The following is a 15,257-nucleotide window of genomic DNA, read 5'->3' as shown; positions in this document are numbered from 1 at the left end:
GCTATGTCTATCTACTATTGCTAAGTCATGTCTCAAGATTCCTTTATGGAAGATCTCTTTTGTGTCAGTCACCAGTCGTCCTAGCTGTGTCTGTCTACTATCGCTTAGTCCTTAGGTTCTTCATCATGAAGATTCCCCTTTGACCTCAGTCACTAGTTGTTTTGACTATGTCTGCCTACTGTCGTCACCTTATTGAAGAGATTTATTTCAAACATGTTCTAGACATTGACACTTGACATCAATCCCAAAAGAATTGAACTCAAAAAAATGATATACTTGTTTGGATATGCTGGGCTTTTTCTTTGTTTGCTTTGTTTTTTTGCTTTATCATATCTCCTCGAGCAACTCGATGATGTCATCTTTGACTAGAGAAGTAATGACTGGGGGCATGATCTTTTTCTTTGCTTTTTGTTTGTAGTTTAGTTCCAATAAGTTGATCTATTCCTATAAGAGGGGTGTCCACTATAAGAGCCTCCATCTCGTATTGGATGGCCATGTGTATCTCGACTCCTTTTATATGAATATGCCAATAAAGTTGGTTCTTCTCCTTGTTTGTTGGAGTGAACTCTTCATGCTATAGTACATACTGATACTCGTCTTATTAAGTGAACATACAGGTCACTGCGAGTATATCTAGCACACTTCTGTCTCACGTTATGAACACAAGGGTTGTTGTGGACAGAATGAATACTAAGTACTTAGCATAAGATGAATCTCTCGTGTTTGGTGTGTGTCTGTTATGGAAGCAACATTCAGGTCATCCTAGCATTTATGCTTTGATGCTTATGTTAACTTGCTACATTAAAAGGGACAAATGTTCTGGTCATTCTGGCTTCTTGTGCCTCGAATGCTTACATTTAATCCTCACAAACCAATAATGTATGTTATATTCATATTTCCATGATTGCAATGTCAATGGGAATTGTATGACCTACGAGCTTTGTTCTATATCCGGTGATGATTAAATATTGAGGCTTGGTAACTAGACCTAGGGTTGCATTTAACATAGTCTTGCATTGCATATTTCACTTACATAAGCATGCGATTCAATTGAAAATTGACTTTCACCTTCTTTGATGAGGGATTTCTGATCTCTTCAAAGTATCATGTTCTTTCACAAACTGCACAAATGATTAATTAATCACCCTCTTGGCTACTTTGGTTTCTCTTAACCCATTTTTTGGGATCAAATTCGAAATCTGACACACTTAAGTGGCTCAAAATGCATTTTAAATTTTTTTGTGTAGTCCAAATTTTTCTGATACTTTGCAATTCTTGGAATCTTTTCAACTCAAACTTGGTCTTTTGGATCTCGAAATCACTTCAGATCAACTTTTACATTTCTTCATATCACTCTGATCTCTCCAAATTTCTTCAGATCATTTTGATCTCTTCATATTTCTTTAGATCATTCTGATCTCTTCATATTTCTTCAAATCATTCTGATCTCTTCATATTTCTTTAGATCACTCTGATCTCTCCAAATTTCTTCAAATCATTCTGATCTCTTCATATTTTTTAAGATTGTTCTGATCTCTTCATATTTCTTCATATCATTCTAATCTCTTCATATTTCTTCAAATCGTTCTGATCTCTTCTTTATTGTTCAAATCATTCTGATCTCTTCTACATTTTGTTGAATCTTAGATTTCTTTTGTATCTATTGCTATATTGCTTCACATCTATTTCTAGTGTGTCATCTTTCAATTTCGCTCCCGAGGGAGCAAGATGATTACATCATTGAATACCTATTGCTTGGGGCATCTGGTTCCCATCTTATGTCCTTATCACTTGGGGCATCTCATCACTTGGGGCATTTTGTTCCCTTCTATCTGGCATCTCTTCCATCTATCTTATCTTTTCATCAATTGATCAACCTTATAACAACTCTTCTCAGAGTTCGATAGAAAGGTATTGGGACAGTCTAAACCTTGACTCTTGAGGATCAAGCCTCGTTCTAGGGATGATTCTATGACTCATGATGGGACCTTATTATCTTTTATCAATATTAGGTATCTAGGTGTTCTATCTAGATCCTTGAAGGTTAAGCTCCATTCTAGAGATAGTCTTCTAAATGCTATTATTCTTGAGTATCTAGGTGTTCTATCTGGATCCTTGAAGGTTAAGCTCCGTTCTGGAGATAATCTTCTAAATGCTATCAATTTCAGGTATCTAGATGTTTTGTCTAGATCCTTAAAGATTACGCTCCGTTCTGGAGATAATCTTTTAAATGCTATCAATCTTAGGTATCTAAGTGCTCTACTTGGATTCCTTAGGATTAAGCTATGTTCTAGAGATAGTCCTTAACAGCTTATCAATTGGTCTCTATATCATCACCTTTGAAACCAATCTCATGTTTGCATCATGCTTTCTGATTATCTTTGAATTGAACGTGGTACTCGCACATTCATTCAAAGAGGGGCAAAATGTAATACCCCAAAATTGGCTCATTGCCATTATACCAATTCTAGTCTATTTCTAATAATTTCTAAGTCCTATTCTAATAGGCAATTCTCATTCTGCTATTTGCTACTTGACTTAATTGTCAGATGCAAAAAACCCTAATCTGCATTCATCATATTTCTTATTTAATTCCTATAGTACATACTCATATTAGTCACATTAAACCTACTTGATTTAATTATAATTTAATTATTAAGTATTTATACTTTAATTAAATTAAATTATATCCTAAGGCTAATGTACTATGGAATTAAATTTAATTATTGATGTAATTCCTTTAGATCATTCTGGAATAATTTTGGAATTCCTTTTGATGTAATTAATGAGCCAATTTTGGGGTATTACAATATGTATTATCTGATACTTCATTCCAATTTGATCCATAATGTTAGATAATTCTCCATAGGAATGAGGCAAAATGTTTAATGGTGGTAACAAAAACTCACTAATCAACCTACAACAAAAAATATACATTGTTAATATAATGAATAGTAATTGTATGCTAACATTGAAGATGACAAAAATGACATACCTTAGCATACGTGACATTGCTACATTGGATATACTATTCATAACCTTTAAGCTCACCAACAACACTATAGCGGACAATAGAGTTGTTTGGGAGCCTTCGTATAAGGGCTCGTGTGCCTTCTCAAGTAAAGGTATATCAAGACCATCTTCATCATTATTATCAGATTTGCTAGTACCATCATTGTGAGCCTCTTCATCACTTGCCTCAATACCATCTTCTTCAATCATGTCCTCTGGCACATTATCATCTTCTTCCATGGGAGTGTTATCCTTAGCTTGGATATTCACACCCCCATGTTCCTCTAATAGGACATCCACATTTAGCAATGGACAAAATTTGTGGCCCCCTTCAACCTGACCATATTGCCTACAATGACTCTGGGCTGTTGTGATTAGAATTATTCGATTCTTTAAGCCCTTACACTTTTTGCAAGGACAATAACATTTATCAAATTTTCTTCAGAATTGAGCCCACAATGCAGCCATTGTCTCATTATTTTGTTATGGGTTCATATTGTCAAGCATGGTCTTTCTTCACAGGAAAATATACTTACTTGCTGAAGATATTTCAAGTTTAGCAACTCTTTAATCACAAGATCCACAATAGTTGGAAGCTTTGACCTATCTGTCAGCTGTGGCTTGGCCTGCAGCAATAAAAAATTCTTAGTATATGCATCTCAACATTTAAAAAATACATCAAGCAATTTAGGTCAGTTCTAGTCTATAAATTAACTGGCATTTGTTTCTTCTTTAACATATTCAACAATCAAGTACAATTAATAGGAATACAAGAGCAAAACTTGGAATTCTACTAATGTCACCAATGTTAATCTTGGGTACTAGTACAAAGCCAATAAGAAATTTGTAGTTGTACCAACCAAGATATTTACAAGACTTGATCACAAAAGGTTCATTTAGCACAAAACAACTTCAAAAATATTGTATATATACACTCTTTGACACTATCAAAGGGGACAATTATTTTAATGATGTTTTACATAAAAATTGCTAGAGGAAATGATAAGCATGATCTCTTTGTTTGGTAGAATTCACCGTTAAATTCCCTTGTGATTCACTCTCATTATGTCTCCCTTTCCACCTAGGATGATTTTCTAGATGTACTCCTAATTTATCAGTATGACAAGTCTTGTTGGAGCTACAAGCTTCACTACCATGAACACGTTCAATTTGAGATCTCAATCCAACATCTTAATCATGCTTATGTGAGAAATTTAATGGGAGTTCATACATCACCACATCATTTGAAATGGTTTTAATAACTACCTACTCTTATCCACTCCTAATGTTAATAGTAGAAAATTCCTTTGAGCATGTATTATCTGGATTAGTATCATCTTTAATTAGCTTCAATGATCTACTTGTGAGAGAGATGTCTAAACCTGTCAACAAAAGTCATAGATTATGACAAATTGAAGTAATATCTTGCTAAGGATAAATTATTTATTTCAATAATTATTGGTGTCTCAAAACTAACAAAAGACACCCTTTGAAAATGCATCTTGCATTTTCCTGAATCCATAAGTGACCTTAGATGAGGGAGAAATTATACTAGAATGTACAAGGCCTCTATATACACAATATTCTTGAACTGGGTCATCAAGCATTCACATGTTCAGCTTCATTCGGCTAAGTTCATTCTATGAGAAGAAATACATATAAGAAAATAAATTCATTCAAAAAACCTGTGACAACTTATCATGACAGACAAAATGGATATGATACCTTCTATTTGGCAAATAAGTAAATATCCCCAAGGAAATACCAAATTCAAACTCATGCTCAGGTTGCATGTGTCAACATTCCCCGTCGACTTTAGTCGCAAGGCTAACTAGCATATCAAGAGTATGTATCCCACAAATGAAATTGGTATAAATGTTACAACCACCAAATTTGGAGGGCATGGAAATTCAGTCATCACTATCCTATGCAGTACACTTAATTTCATATGTTGGAATCATTTTGTGACTTGTACACATGATAGTCCAATAGTTTTTAATGTCATCTTCATCACAATTTTTCTATGATAGTCTAATAGTTGCAGGTGGCATCTTCGTCACAATTTTTCCATGATAGTTTGTTATTCATCCAAATGGAAACCCTTGTAGGGAAGACCTAATTGCAATGCAACAATTAAATGTAATGTTGAAATATAGGAGAGAGATTCTTTTGGTTGAACTAGAAGATAAATCATCTTCTAACAAAATGACAGAGACTTTTGATGAAGGATCCAAAGTACATCAATTCAATTATAGTCTAGTAAATTTAGGTGCAATCTTCATCATAAGTTTTTGAAGATAGTCCAATATTTGTAGGTGTCATCTTCATCAAAAAATTTCCATGATAGTCTATTAGTATGAGGAGTCATCTCCATCACAAGTTTTCCATGGCATACTTGTAGTTAGAGGTACATTGAAGACCTTTTATCACTACATGAGCTAGTAGTAGATGGTGATTATTCATTATCATCATCATCATCTAACATAGAATCACATGAATATCATGTTTTATAGCCCACATGGCCTAGGTATTGAGGGTACAACTCCAATCACTAAACACACAAGATTTCAAATTATTTTCTTTATGTGTTGATGTTTAAGTTGAAAGTTCTAGAGTTGAAGAGAGAAACACACTGAATTTTTTTTCTTTTTGTTCTTTTTTTGAATATGAAACTGTTGTCTAAATGATACAATATAATTATGTATTATTAAAACAAAAATACAAGAAAAATATGATCCCAACACAACTATATTTATAAAACAATTTTTTTTTCATTATTATTTCTTCTAAGCTTTTACAACTATAGCTTCTACATATACATTTCCTTTCTTTTCTTTCATTACTATAACAAAAAGTATAATAGTTGTTACAATAGACCAACATTCCAAATGATAAATCTGCATCTACACACTTTCAATAAAATGAAACAACAAGTACATTACATTCTTTTTGCAACTAGACCCCTTTTAACACTTATCATCAAAACATCACTGAGAAAAAACACTTGAACAGAGACTCTCCCATTTATATTACACAACAATGGCTGAACTTTGGCATAAAAAATAATAATGATAGTAATAGTATTCACTTCCATCTTTAATATTATAATAAAAACCTACAACAAAAATACACATGTACCTATGGAAATATGCTCAAAGAGAAATCCCTCTCCTCGACTACAACAAAAATACACATGTACCTACAACAAAAATACACATGTACAATGTTACAATGCACTACCTTGCTGTAAATTAACTTTCTAGAATGATGACATGGTGAGTAGACCCAAGTGGGGCTATATATTTTATAGATTAAAATGTCCATAACTATCCAAGCTACTATTACAAATTCAAGTAACAATATGAAAGAAACATTTCTACAAATGCAGGAATGAAGTACGAAAAAGGGCTAGACCTAAACTAGTGCATTCTTCAAAATTCATCATGTCAACAGGAAAAAGATCATATAATGTATCTCACTGAATAGATAAGCATGCAAGCCTGAAACCCAAACATCAAAAAGCTTTGGCTTATCTTAAAAATTTATAGCACAAGAACAAAAAGTAAATAGGAATTTTACTGGAGGACTATAAGTGATACAAGAGTTATGTGAAAATTTGACAAAAAATAGTTGAAGAGTTGGAAATCAAGAAATGACCTAGATCTGTGCTCGAAAGCATTCTTGATCCCACTGATCCAAGTAGTAAAATTATTAAGTTTGTACTGCTTAACAGTCACAAGGTTTCTAATGCAAAAGTAAAGATCTACAGTATGTTAGTGCCCAGAAGCAATAAATATGCCAACCCATAATAAGAATCTATTTGTTTCCATGTCTTACATATCAATAGTAACTCACTGACTTATCAGTAGAACATATCAAGGACTACTTAAGTCAATGGCACTAAGTTTGAAAATTTAAACAGAATACCCATAGCTATGCATATAAAAAACTTATAGAGGTTGTGTGGATATATCCATGGAGTTGTTGGTTTCTCAGGTTAACTATGTTGGATAGTAAAAATGTTTTCTAGAATTTTTTTCACAAGTTTGAATCTATCAAAACTAGCAGCCACTAATTTATTATGTCAAATCAACATACCCAACATCTAGCAGATAAATGTGCAATACAATTTGTGTGCTATTCACATTAAATTGTACAAAAATGATCCCTTAATTGAGAACAAAGTATCTTTTAATGAGTACATCAGATATGTTGGTCTGACTTTGTGAATCAAATTTTCTTAGGATCATAAAAAAAATCAGATGAGAAGTTTCTGATAAGTCATAGGGCTTTAGGTTTTGGCATAGTATATTTTGATACCTTTGAAAAATCTATGAAAAGCCTTAGGTTTTTCCTTTTAAGTATTTCCTAGTGCAAAAATTTTTTTTTAAAAAAAAGCAACAAGGAGCAAATATTCTTTTCCCGCCTGCTTGATCGTCATTGTTAAGTCTTTTGAAAAAGGGGTTTTAATCTTACCGTCTGATCTGATTTGAATCTACGGTTGTTGCATGTTCACTATGGCAAGATGCTCGTATGATACACATAGCGAGGTAGCGACCATTGGAGATTATGTGTGATACTAAAAAGTGGAGTCCGGTGCCGTGAAATGTGTTGGTGGGAAGATCTATTGACCATGTACTATGTCGTAGACTAGAGTGGTGTCACTAAAGTTTAATTTTATGTGGCAATTCGCCAAGTCACTAACTGAAAACACTTGCGACTTGCCAGTGGCGATCTAGCAAATGGCCATCAGAAGTAATTTTGAGGATCTCGAGGAAGATATGGTGCACATTTCACTTTTGTCCCTCTGCAAGTTATTGTCTTTTGTAGTTTCTTTTTTTGGGCGTTGTTTTTCAAGTGCTTACCAGAACTCACCATATTGCTAGCCGGATTTGTGATTTTTATGCTGGTAGCGATGTAGCGATTGCTCAAAAAATGGTAATGTAACTGAAAAATCCTCAAAGGCAAACCCTGAATGAGTGACGTGATAAGGCTGAGCTATGCAGATCAAATTACATGGTGGCATCCTATTGAAATATCTTTGAGTTGGAAAACTTTGATTCATTGAAGCTCGCCATGCTGTTGGTCGGGTTGTTGGTTTTTTTGTTAGTAGCGACATAGCGACCCACCTGAAAGTTATAAAAATGGCAAGGCCCAAGACATGTGATGTCATCAAGAGATTTAAAAATATATATATGTGCCAGCATGTTGAGCTAGCTCAGTGACAGCGATATCATGGACCCACTTCCCGTGTATAAAGTACAAAGATTTCTGATCATGAGATCGAGCCAGTATCAAAGACCATCGTTAGCTTGCTATGAAGAAGTACTTGGAAGTTATGTTGTCATGTCCCCTTTTCAAATAATTAAAAAATAATAATCTTTGCTAAGGCAGGCAGGCCCAAGAAAGTGAAGTTTCGGAAAAAGGGGGTTAATCCTTGGAAACCGTTGGACTAATAAATGAAAATTATTATTAAAATAAGTTTTATTAACCTCTCTTGGACGTGAGTTGCAGTTATGCCCTCTTTTAAGGGGTTTGGAGGCATTTTGGGCTCATTCCAGAACTTGATTTTGCTCATTCTTTGTTATTCTTCAGAGGCTGCCAAACCTGTGGAGAAGGAGACCCAAGAACGGGAGTTTGCAGGTTTCCAGGGAGACCCAAGAACGGGAGTTTGCAGGTTTCCAGGAAGGCTAAGGATGGGAGTTTGAAGCCATTCCATGTGCATGCTCATACAGAGTTTGCCTTTGTGCTGAACAGTGCAGATTTGTGAGTTTCCGGGTGTATTTTTGTAAGAGTTTGGTGTTTCCGGTTGAGTATTTCATATCAGTTTTGGTTGCTGCTGTATTTTATACTTTAAGCTATTAAAATAGATCTGAGTATATATATTGGGACGTGATTAAACTTCTGAGATAGATTATTAGTGTTCTTGTGGTGTTTCCGGACATATTTTGTGCTATTTCGGGAGCCCGATGAGCATAGTTTTGGTCCTACATTTTCGAGCTGTTGTGTAAATGCTATACGGATCTGGAAATGTCAATTTGTGGGCTGTTATGCTGCTGAAAGTTCTGTAAAAATTTCCATTTTCAGATTCATTAATAATTTTTGAAGTTGTGAAGCTTTTAGCACTATTTTCAACATACCCGATTTGGGGTTTCTTGAGAAATTGGGTGGATCTTTGTGATAGCAGTTGTTTGATTTTGAAAATCTGATTAGAGGTGTGAAATACCATATCAAATCAGAAAAGGGGACATTACATATGTATAGCGAGTTGGCGAGTGGTGGCCCACCAATGTTGCAGTAAATTGCTGACCGCAAGATCAAATCTAGATTGATGACACTCGTTAACTTGCTATGAGGAGATGTGCAGTAAATAAGTACATCGAGTTAACAAGCAAGGGACCCACCATTGTGTTCTTAAAGGTTGTTTCAATTATCTGCCACACGATTAGAGTAAGATTAGTGGTTATCGCTAGCTCGCTGTGGAAAGGTGCTCGAGAGTTATGTCTAACGAGTTAGCGAGTTGATGACACATGTCCATGGTCATCCGTGGGCCCAGTTTGAAGTGCTATCCTTGAAGGAAAGGTACAGATGGAGGTATTTCATTAGTTTGGCTGCCAATGTGTTAAGAAGAAAGCTGAGTCAACCTAGTTGTCATTCCCAGGTCGTAGGATTTTTCATGGATTGCCACTCTATTTTTCTTCCTATCATTTATGATAAATGACAGCTTTGTCTGTGGAAAAAATAGAGTATAATACAGGAGAATTTCATTAATTCTAGTCCCATGTGAACAAAGATTGTAGATTTTTTGAGCACAAGAGCCTATTGATTTCGTCATGTTAAGCTTGGTAAGAACATGAAAACTATTCCTCAGTTGTTCGAGATCAGTTACAGAGGTTCAGAGAAGAACAAGTTCAGCAAGTCAAGTAAGTACTCATACTATAACATCTATCACATTCCAATTCTCTCAATACTATCAAAATGCCTCCTAAGAAGCCATTTTTTGGGCAAATTAACTATATGGATAGGAATGTCCATGATGATTTATTAGAATTACTCCCAGAGTCTACTGTAGAGCCTGCATAAGTTAAAAATTTGATTTCCTTAAACCCTAGGCTTAAAATTGCGGATGACATGTATGACAAGGAAAATTGGGTAAGGGATGCAACAACTACTCAAACTGGTCTTATCTTGTTTAAAAAGTGGTTTTTAGAAAGGAAGTTGTTTGCCCCGCATGCTAATGTCTAGAACTTTGATTTGGGAAAGTTAGCAGTCCCAAGTGTTTTAATGGATTATGATTTGCTTGAAGCCATTGCTAAGAATTATGACCAAGCCATTAGGGTTGTAAAAAGAAAGGATGGTGTGCCTCTGATCTCGATTACTCCTGAAGAAATTAGAGAGGTTTTTCACCTGGAACCATTATCAGATTACCATGTACAAATCAATCTACTAGAATTAGAGAATGAATATAAAGCAAAGAAGGATGTAATCAGGGGAGGAGCACTGAGGGCACATATTGGTACAATAGGAACTTTGCCAGTAATTACTGCAGCCTCTAGAGAGCCTTTTAAGAAGAGTCTTTTTACTTCCTAGGTTATAGAGATATACAGGACCTTATGCTGAGTTTTTGGTGAAGATGAGAAAGAACTTATGCCCATTGGTTTCATGTACATGATGGTTCAAATTGCTTCCTTCGATGTAGATGTTATTTTTGATTTTGCTTCCTTTTTGGCTAAAGAAATTCACATTGGTTTAGTTGGGATTGCGAAGGGCAAGGTGGAAAAAAAATTTGGTCACTACTCTCTATTAATGCATATGTTTTTGTTCAAAGGAGTGACATATTTTGGTAATGAGATGGAACTAAATAGAGAGGAAAATGGGAAAATATTGCTAGTCCAATTGTGGAGTGCAGATATGACCTGGGATGCAAGTAATGCTAGTTTTGTTAGATTTGATAGATATTTTGCTTCTAAGCTAAGGTGGCTTATATTGAGTAACAATCCCTAAAGTGCTAATGAGTATCATTAGGCTTATGGATAACCCCCATGACTCGAAAGTTTCACATAATTGGGGAGATATCATCCCTTACTCTGTTTTTACTATTTTCAAAATATATGGTTTTAAAGGGAGTCCTCATGTTTTGCCTTACCAAGTACCTTTGAAGGTAGGAGTGGCTGAAGTTTTGTGGCATTTTCAGTTTGTGATTACAAAAGGGGGATGGCTCTTTTTGCATAAAATTTTGGAGCAGTATATGATGACTGTCTCTCATCCCTATTTTTGTGATTCTGCGGGATTTTTCAATCAGATGTTGAGGAATAGAATCAAGTTTGGACCGGTCAAGCACGATTCTTATTCTCCAGAGGACATTATAAGGAATGAATTCTCATTGCAGGAGCAGGAAACTAAAAAGAAAAAGTGGAGAGTTTATTCCCGGATCTTAGAATTCATTCATTGTTTTGATAATAAATATGATCCTTTAGATAATGTTGTTACAGAGGTTGACAAAATAAGTAAACTCATGAATACCTTCCTTGAAATAATGGAAGTCAGGAATGAAAAGAAATAAATTTTTATTGATTCATATCCTGATAAGGCCATAGAGGTCATAAGGAGATTGGCTTTCACCCCAAATGTGGGAGCTGGTAAAATAATTGTACAAAAGAGGCTTGGGTATACTATAATTTAGAATAAAAGGGTTCCTATAGATAAGGAGAAACAAATAAAATGATCCACTAGTATAGCCCAAGAGGAGAGACCTGATGAGCCTAGTCCTAAGAGGCAGAAGGTAATAACAGAAGAAAGGCCTCAAGTTGAGGAATATTTGCCCACTCAGTCCCCTCTGAGGATTGGAGAAGAACATCTCACTAGTAAACAGATGGGATCATAGGGATGTATTTTTATTACTCAAGCATAATTAGATGAGGGTAACCCTCCAGAACCTTCCCTCCCAAGTTTGGATCTAATTGTAGCAGATTATAGTGGCAGGGAATTGGACCCTGTGTTAGAGCAGGCAAGTCATAAATTTTTGACTGATGACAGTTTTGTTAAATCTAGGGCTTTTCAGCAGTTTGCATGGAGGGAAAACATGAACATTTTTGAGGAGAAATGTAAAAAGATGAAAACAGAGCATTCAAAAATGGATGAAACTTCCATTCAGAAGATAACTAAAGAAGAAATGATAAAAGAATTGCAGAATATAAGCCCTAAGGAAGGGAGGAAAATGGTCAAGGCATCTAACATTTTATTGTTACCAAATTGGGATATTGTTGATGCTTTAGTTTTTAGTTCTGTTTCAAATAAATTGACTTTGCAAGACTAGAATAAAGAGAACTTTCAAGGCACTGCATTCGTTGAAGATCAAGCTACATTGGTCAGTTGGTCATTGAGAAGAGGATCCAGACCCACATCATCGCAATCAGATGACTTTGGCTTGATGGGAAGCTTAATTGTGAGAAGAGTTGTTGATACCTCACACGTGTAGGCAGCATCTTGGAATGTGGAATCTTCCAAGTTTCTTTTGGATACTACAAAGAAGGAGGAACAGGCCATGTTTGAGTTGTAGGGTAAATATGAAACACTTCTTGAGGCCTATAATAGAGAGGTAAAAATGAGAATTGAACTTGAAAACAAGGTAATGGGGAAGTCCACAAGGCCAAGAATAACATACTCCTGTCCTCCAGTGGAACCTTTTAAATCCACCCCCCTTGTAAAACTACCAGACACACCTCAAAAGCTAGAATATTATACAGCTGAGGATTTTGAAGAAGAAAAAAATAAGCTATGGGCTTTACATGTAGAGTTAAATACGCAATATGAGGATAAGCTTAGAAAGGCCCTAATGTATTTGGTAGATAAGATTGAATGGCCCTTGTTTTTTGATCAATTGGAAAGAGTAATAAGTATATGGGAGCAACTAAAAACCCATGATGAAATCCTCAAGCCTATTGTTAACAAGTGGGGAAAAAGGGAAAAAGAAATCACCCTTTTATGTTATTTAGTTATAATGTCTTCAAATGACCATATTGAAAAATTATATGATATTGCTAATGACTTGCCAGATTTTGATAATAGGAGAGTTGCTTTGCAACTAATTTTTTTTTCTTATTTGAATAAATACAAGAATCAAAAATTTGATCTATTTCCTTGTGCTTTGGATAGAAAGAACCAATTGAAAAATAAGGATGAATAGAGTAAACAACTGGATGACCTTTTCTGCATAAGGATAAATGAAGTTGTTAATGAAAAGGGGCATGCTTGGTGGGCCACCATGACAGAGGAATTGGTTGAAGTCTAGTTATTTTTTTATTCTTTGAGGCAAGAATTTTTTGGTTTTGAAAAGGAGGCTAATTATATATTAAAGAAACAAGATGATATCCTGCAGTTCAGCTGGCTGGATGACATACAGTTTAACACATGGATGGAAAATATTCCTTCAGACCAGTGGTTGGAGGAAGGTAGTTTATATAATGATAGGTAATAGGAAGATGAGGTGCAAGTCATTGACACATCAACACCAAAATTGAAGGAAGAAGAAAGTGAAAAGGAAATAGTGTCTGCTCAAGGTGAAAGCAGTGAAAACCCACAAGAACAAACTGATCTGAAGGCATCACAAGATCACCCCTCATTGGCTAGCCTAGAAGCCATGTATTCTGAGGATCCAGAATAATGAGAGACAAATCAGAAGTTGATAAGTACAGCAGTAACAAGAACAGGCCTACCTAAAAGAATATTTGATACGCCTAGCATTTCATTGTGACCTTTTTGTCTTTTATTTAATGTTTTGTTCCTTGGAGACCTGTCAATCATTCCCTTTTCTTGTTGCAACTCATATCTATATAAATGAGTTTTTTAGGCATTGTGATGGTCCGAGACTTGTGTAATTTTTTGTTTTCTTTCAAGAAGAGTACATATACAATCGGTCCAATAGTATGCAGGGGTTTTGAGTTTTCTTCCATTGTACTTTTTGATAAGCAAATTGAAATGATAGAAATGGCAATCTATTCTGGGAATTCAATTGGTTTTCTATTGGTTATTGTATTAGTCATATGAAAAGGATAATACAACAAGGTATTTATCTATGTCATCAATTTATGTCTCTAGTTTATGGGTTTGTTTACTTTGAAGTCATTTAAATAAGGTTTATTTGGCTGAATACAGTCTAGATGGGTTGTATGCTAGTTTTATTGTTGCTTTTAATTCAAGCAATTATATAAATGCTTCGGTAAATCAGTAGGGTTTATGAGTTCATAAAAGGGATATTGCATAAGAATGGAGATGGGTGATTACAGTTGATTAATTTTTATACAAGTTATCTGAATTAGATCTCCTGCCAATATTCAATTTCTTGCCCAATGGATAAGGCACTAGCCCTATAAATCAAAAGTAAACAAGGATGAATTCTACTGCTGCATACCAAGTCATCTTATAAAATCAAAATTATTTCAATCCTGTTCAAGAATTATAAATGTTGGTCTCAACTCATTTATATCTAATTCATGAGTCTTAGGTAGTTGTTATTTCTAGGAATATTTGTAAATTTTAGGAGAATTATGACAAGAGCTGCTGATAAGGGATGTGTATAAGTTTGAGAGCATTGAAGAATTGAAGTGAGCTGTGTATGTATGTGAAGGTAACATATGAGAATCATAATGAAACTAAGATAAGTTGCATTAGAATTATCCCTAGGTATACTTGCCTTGGTTTAGTAGAGCCAGAAGAGTAGGAAACCATCATTTGGTTTTGTTGAAGTTGGGTTATAGTGATTCATTCATATAGTTGATATTGGGAATTGGCTAATCCCTAGATTGTGTGAGTCATTTCACTGTGATATTAAGCATTTTTTTACTTGATAGTTTCAGAAGTTTGAAACACCAACAAGATACACGCTACTCCTAATCATTCAAAGCACAAACATGAGGGAAAAAATGAACAATTATTTATAACAAGACTATCTATGAGAGAATATAACACAACTTCAAGAGTATGAGTTGCATCTTTAGCCAGAGATGATAAAGAAAATTGCTTCTTTTCTTCTTCTTTTTTCTCCCACACAAGCATACCCATCTGCATGTCATCTGCTAGAATCACTACATTACATTTTCTATTTTGGAGAAATAGTTCCTTAAAATGGTACTTCTAGATTGCACCAGGAAAGCTTGTATAACTTATAACAATGCATCTCATATAGTTTCCTCATAGTATTTACATTGTTGGGGCTCCAAACTCTACAATGAAGTTCTTTTGAAAAC

Source organism: Cupressus sempervirens, chromosome 3, assembly GCF_028749045.1.
Source record: "Cupressus sempervirens isolate cs-2001-9-10 chromosome 3, ASM2874904v1, whole genome shotgun sequence".
NCBI lineage: Eukaryota > Viridiplantae > Streptophyta > Pinopsida > Cupressales > Cupressaceae > Cupressus > Cupressus sempervirens.
This window is presented reverse-complemented; position numbering follows the sequence as displayed.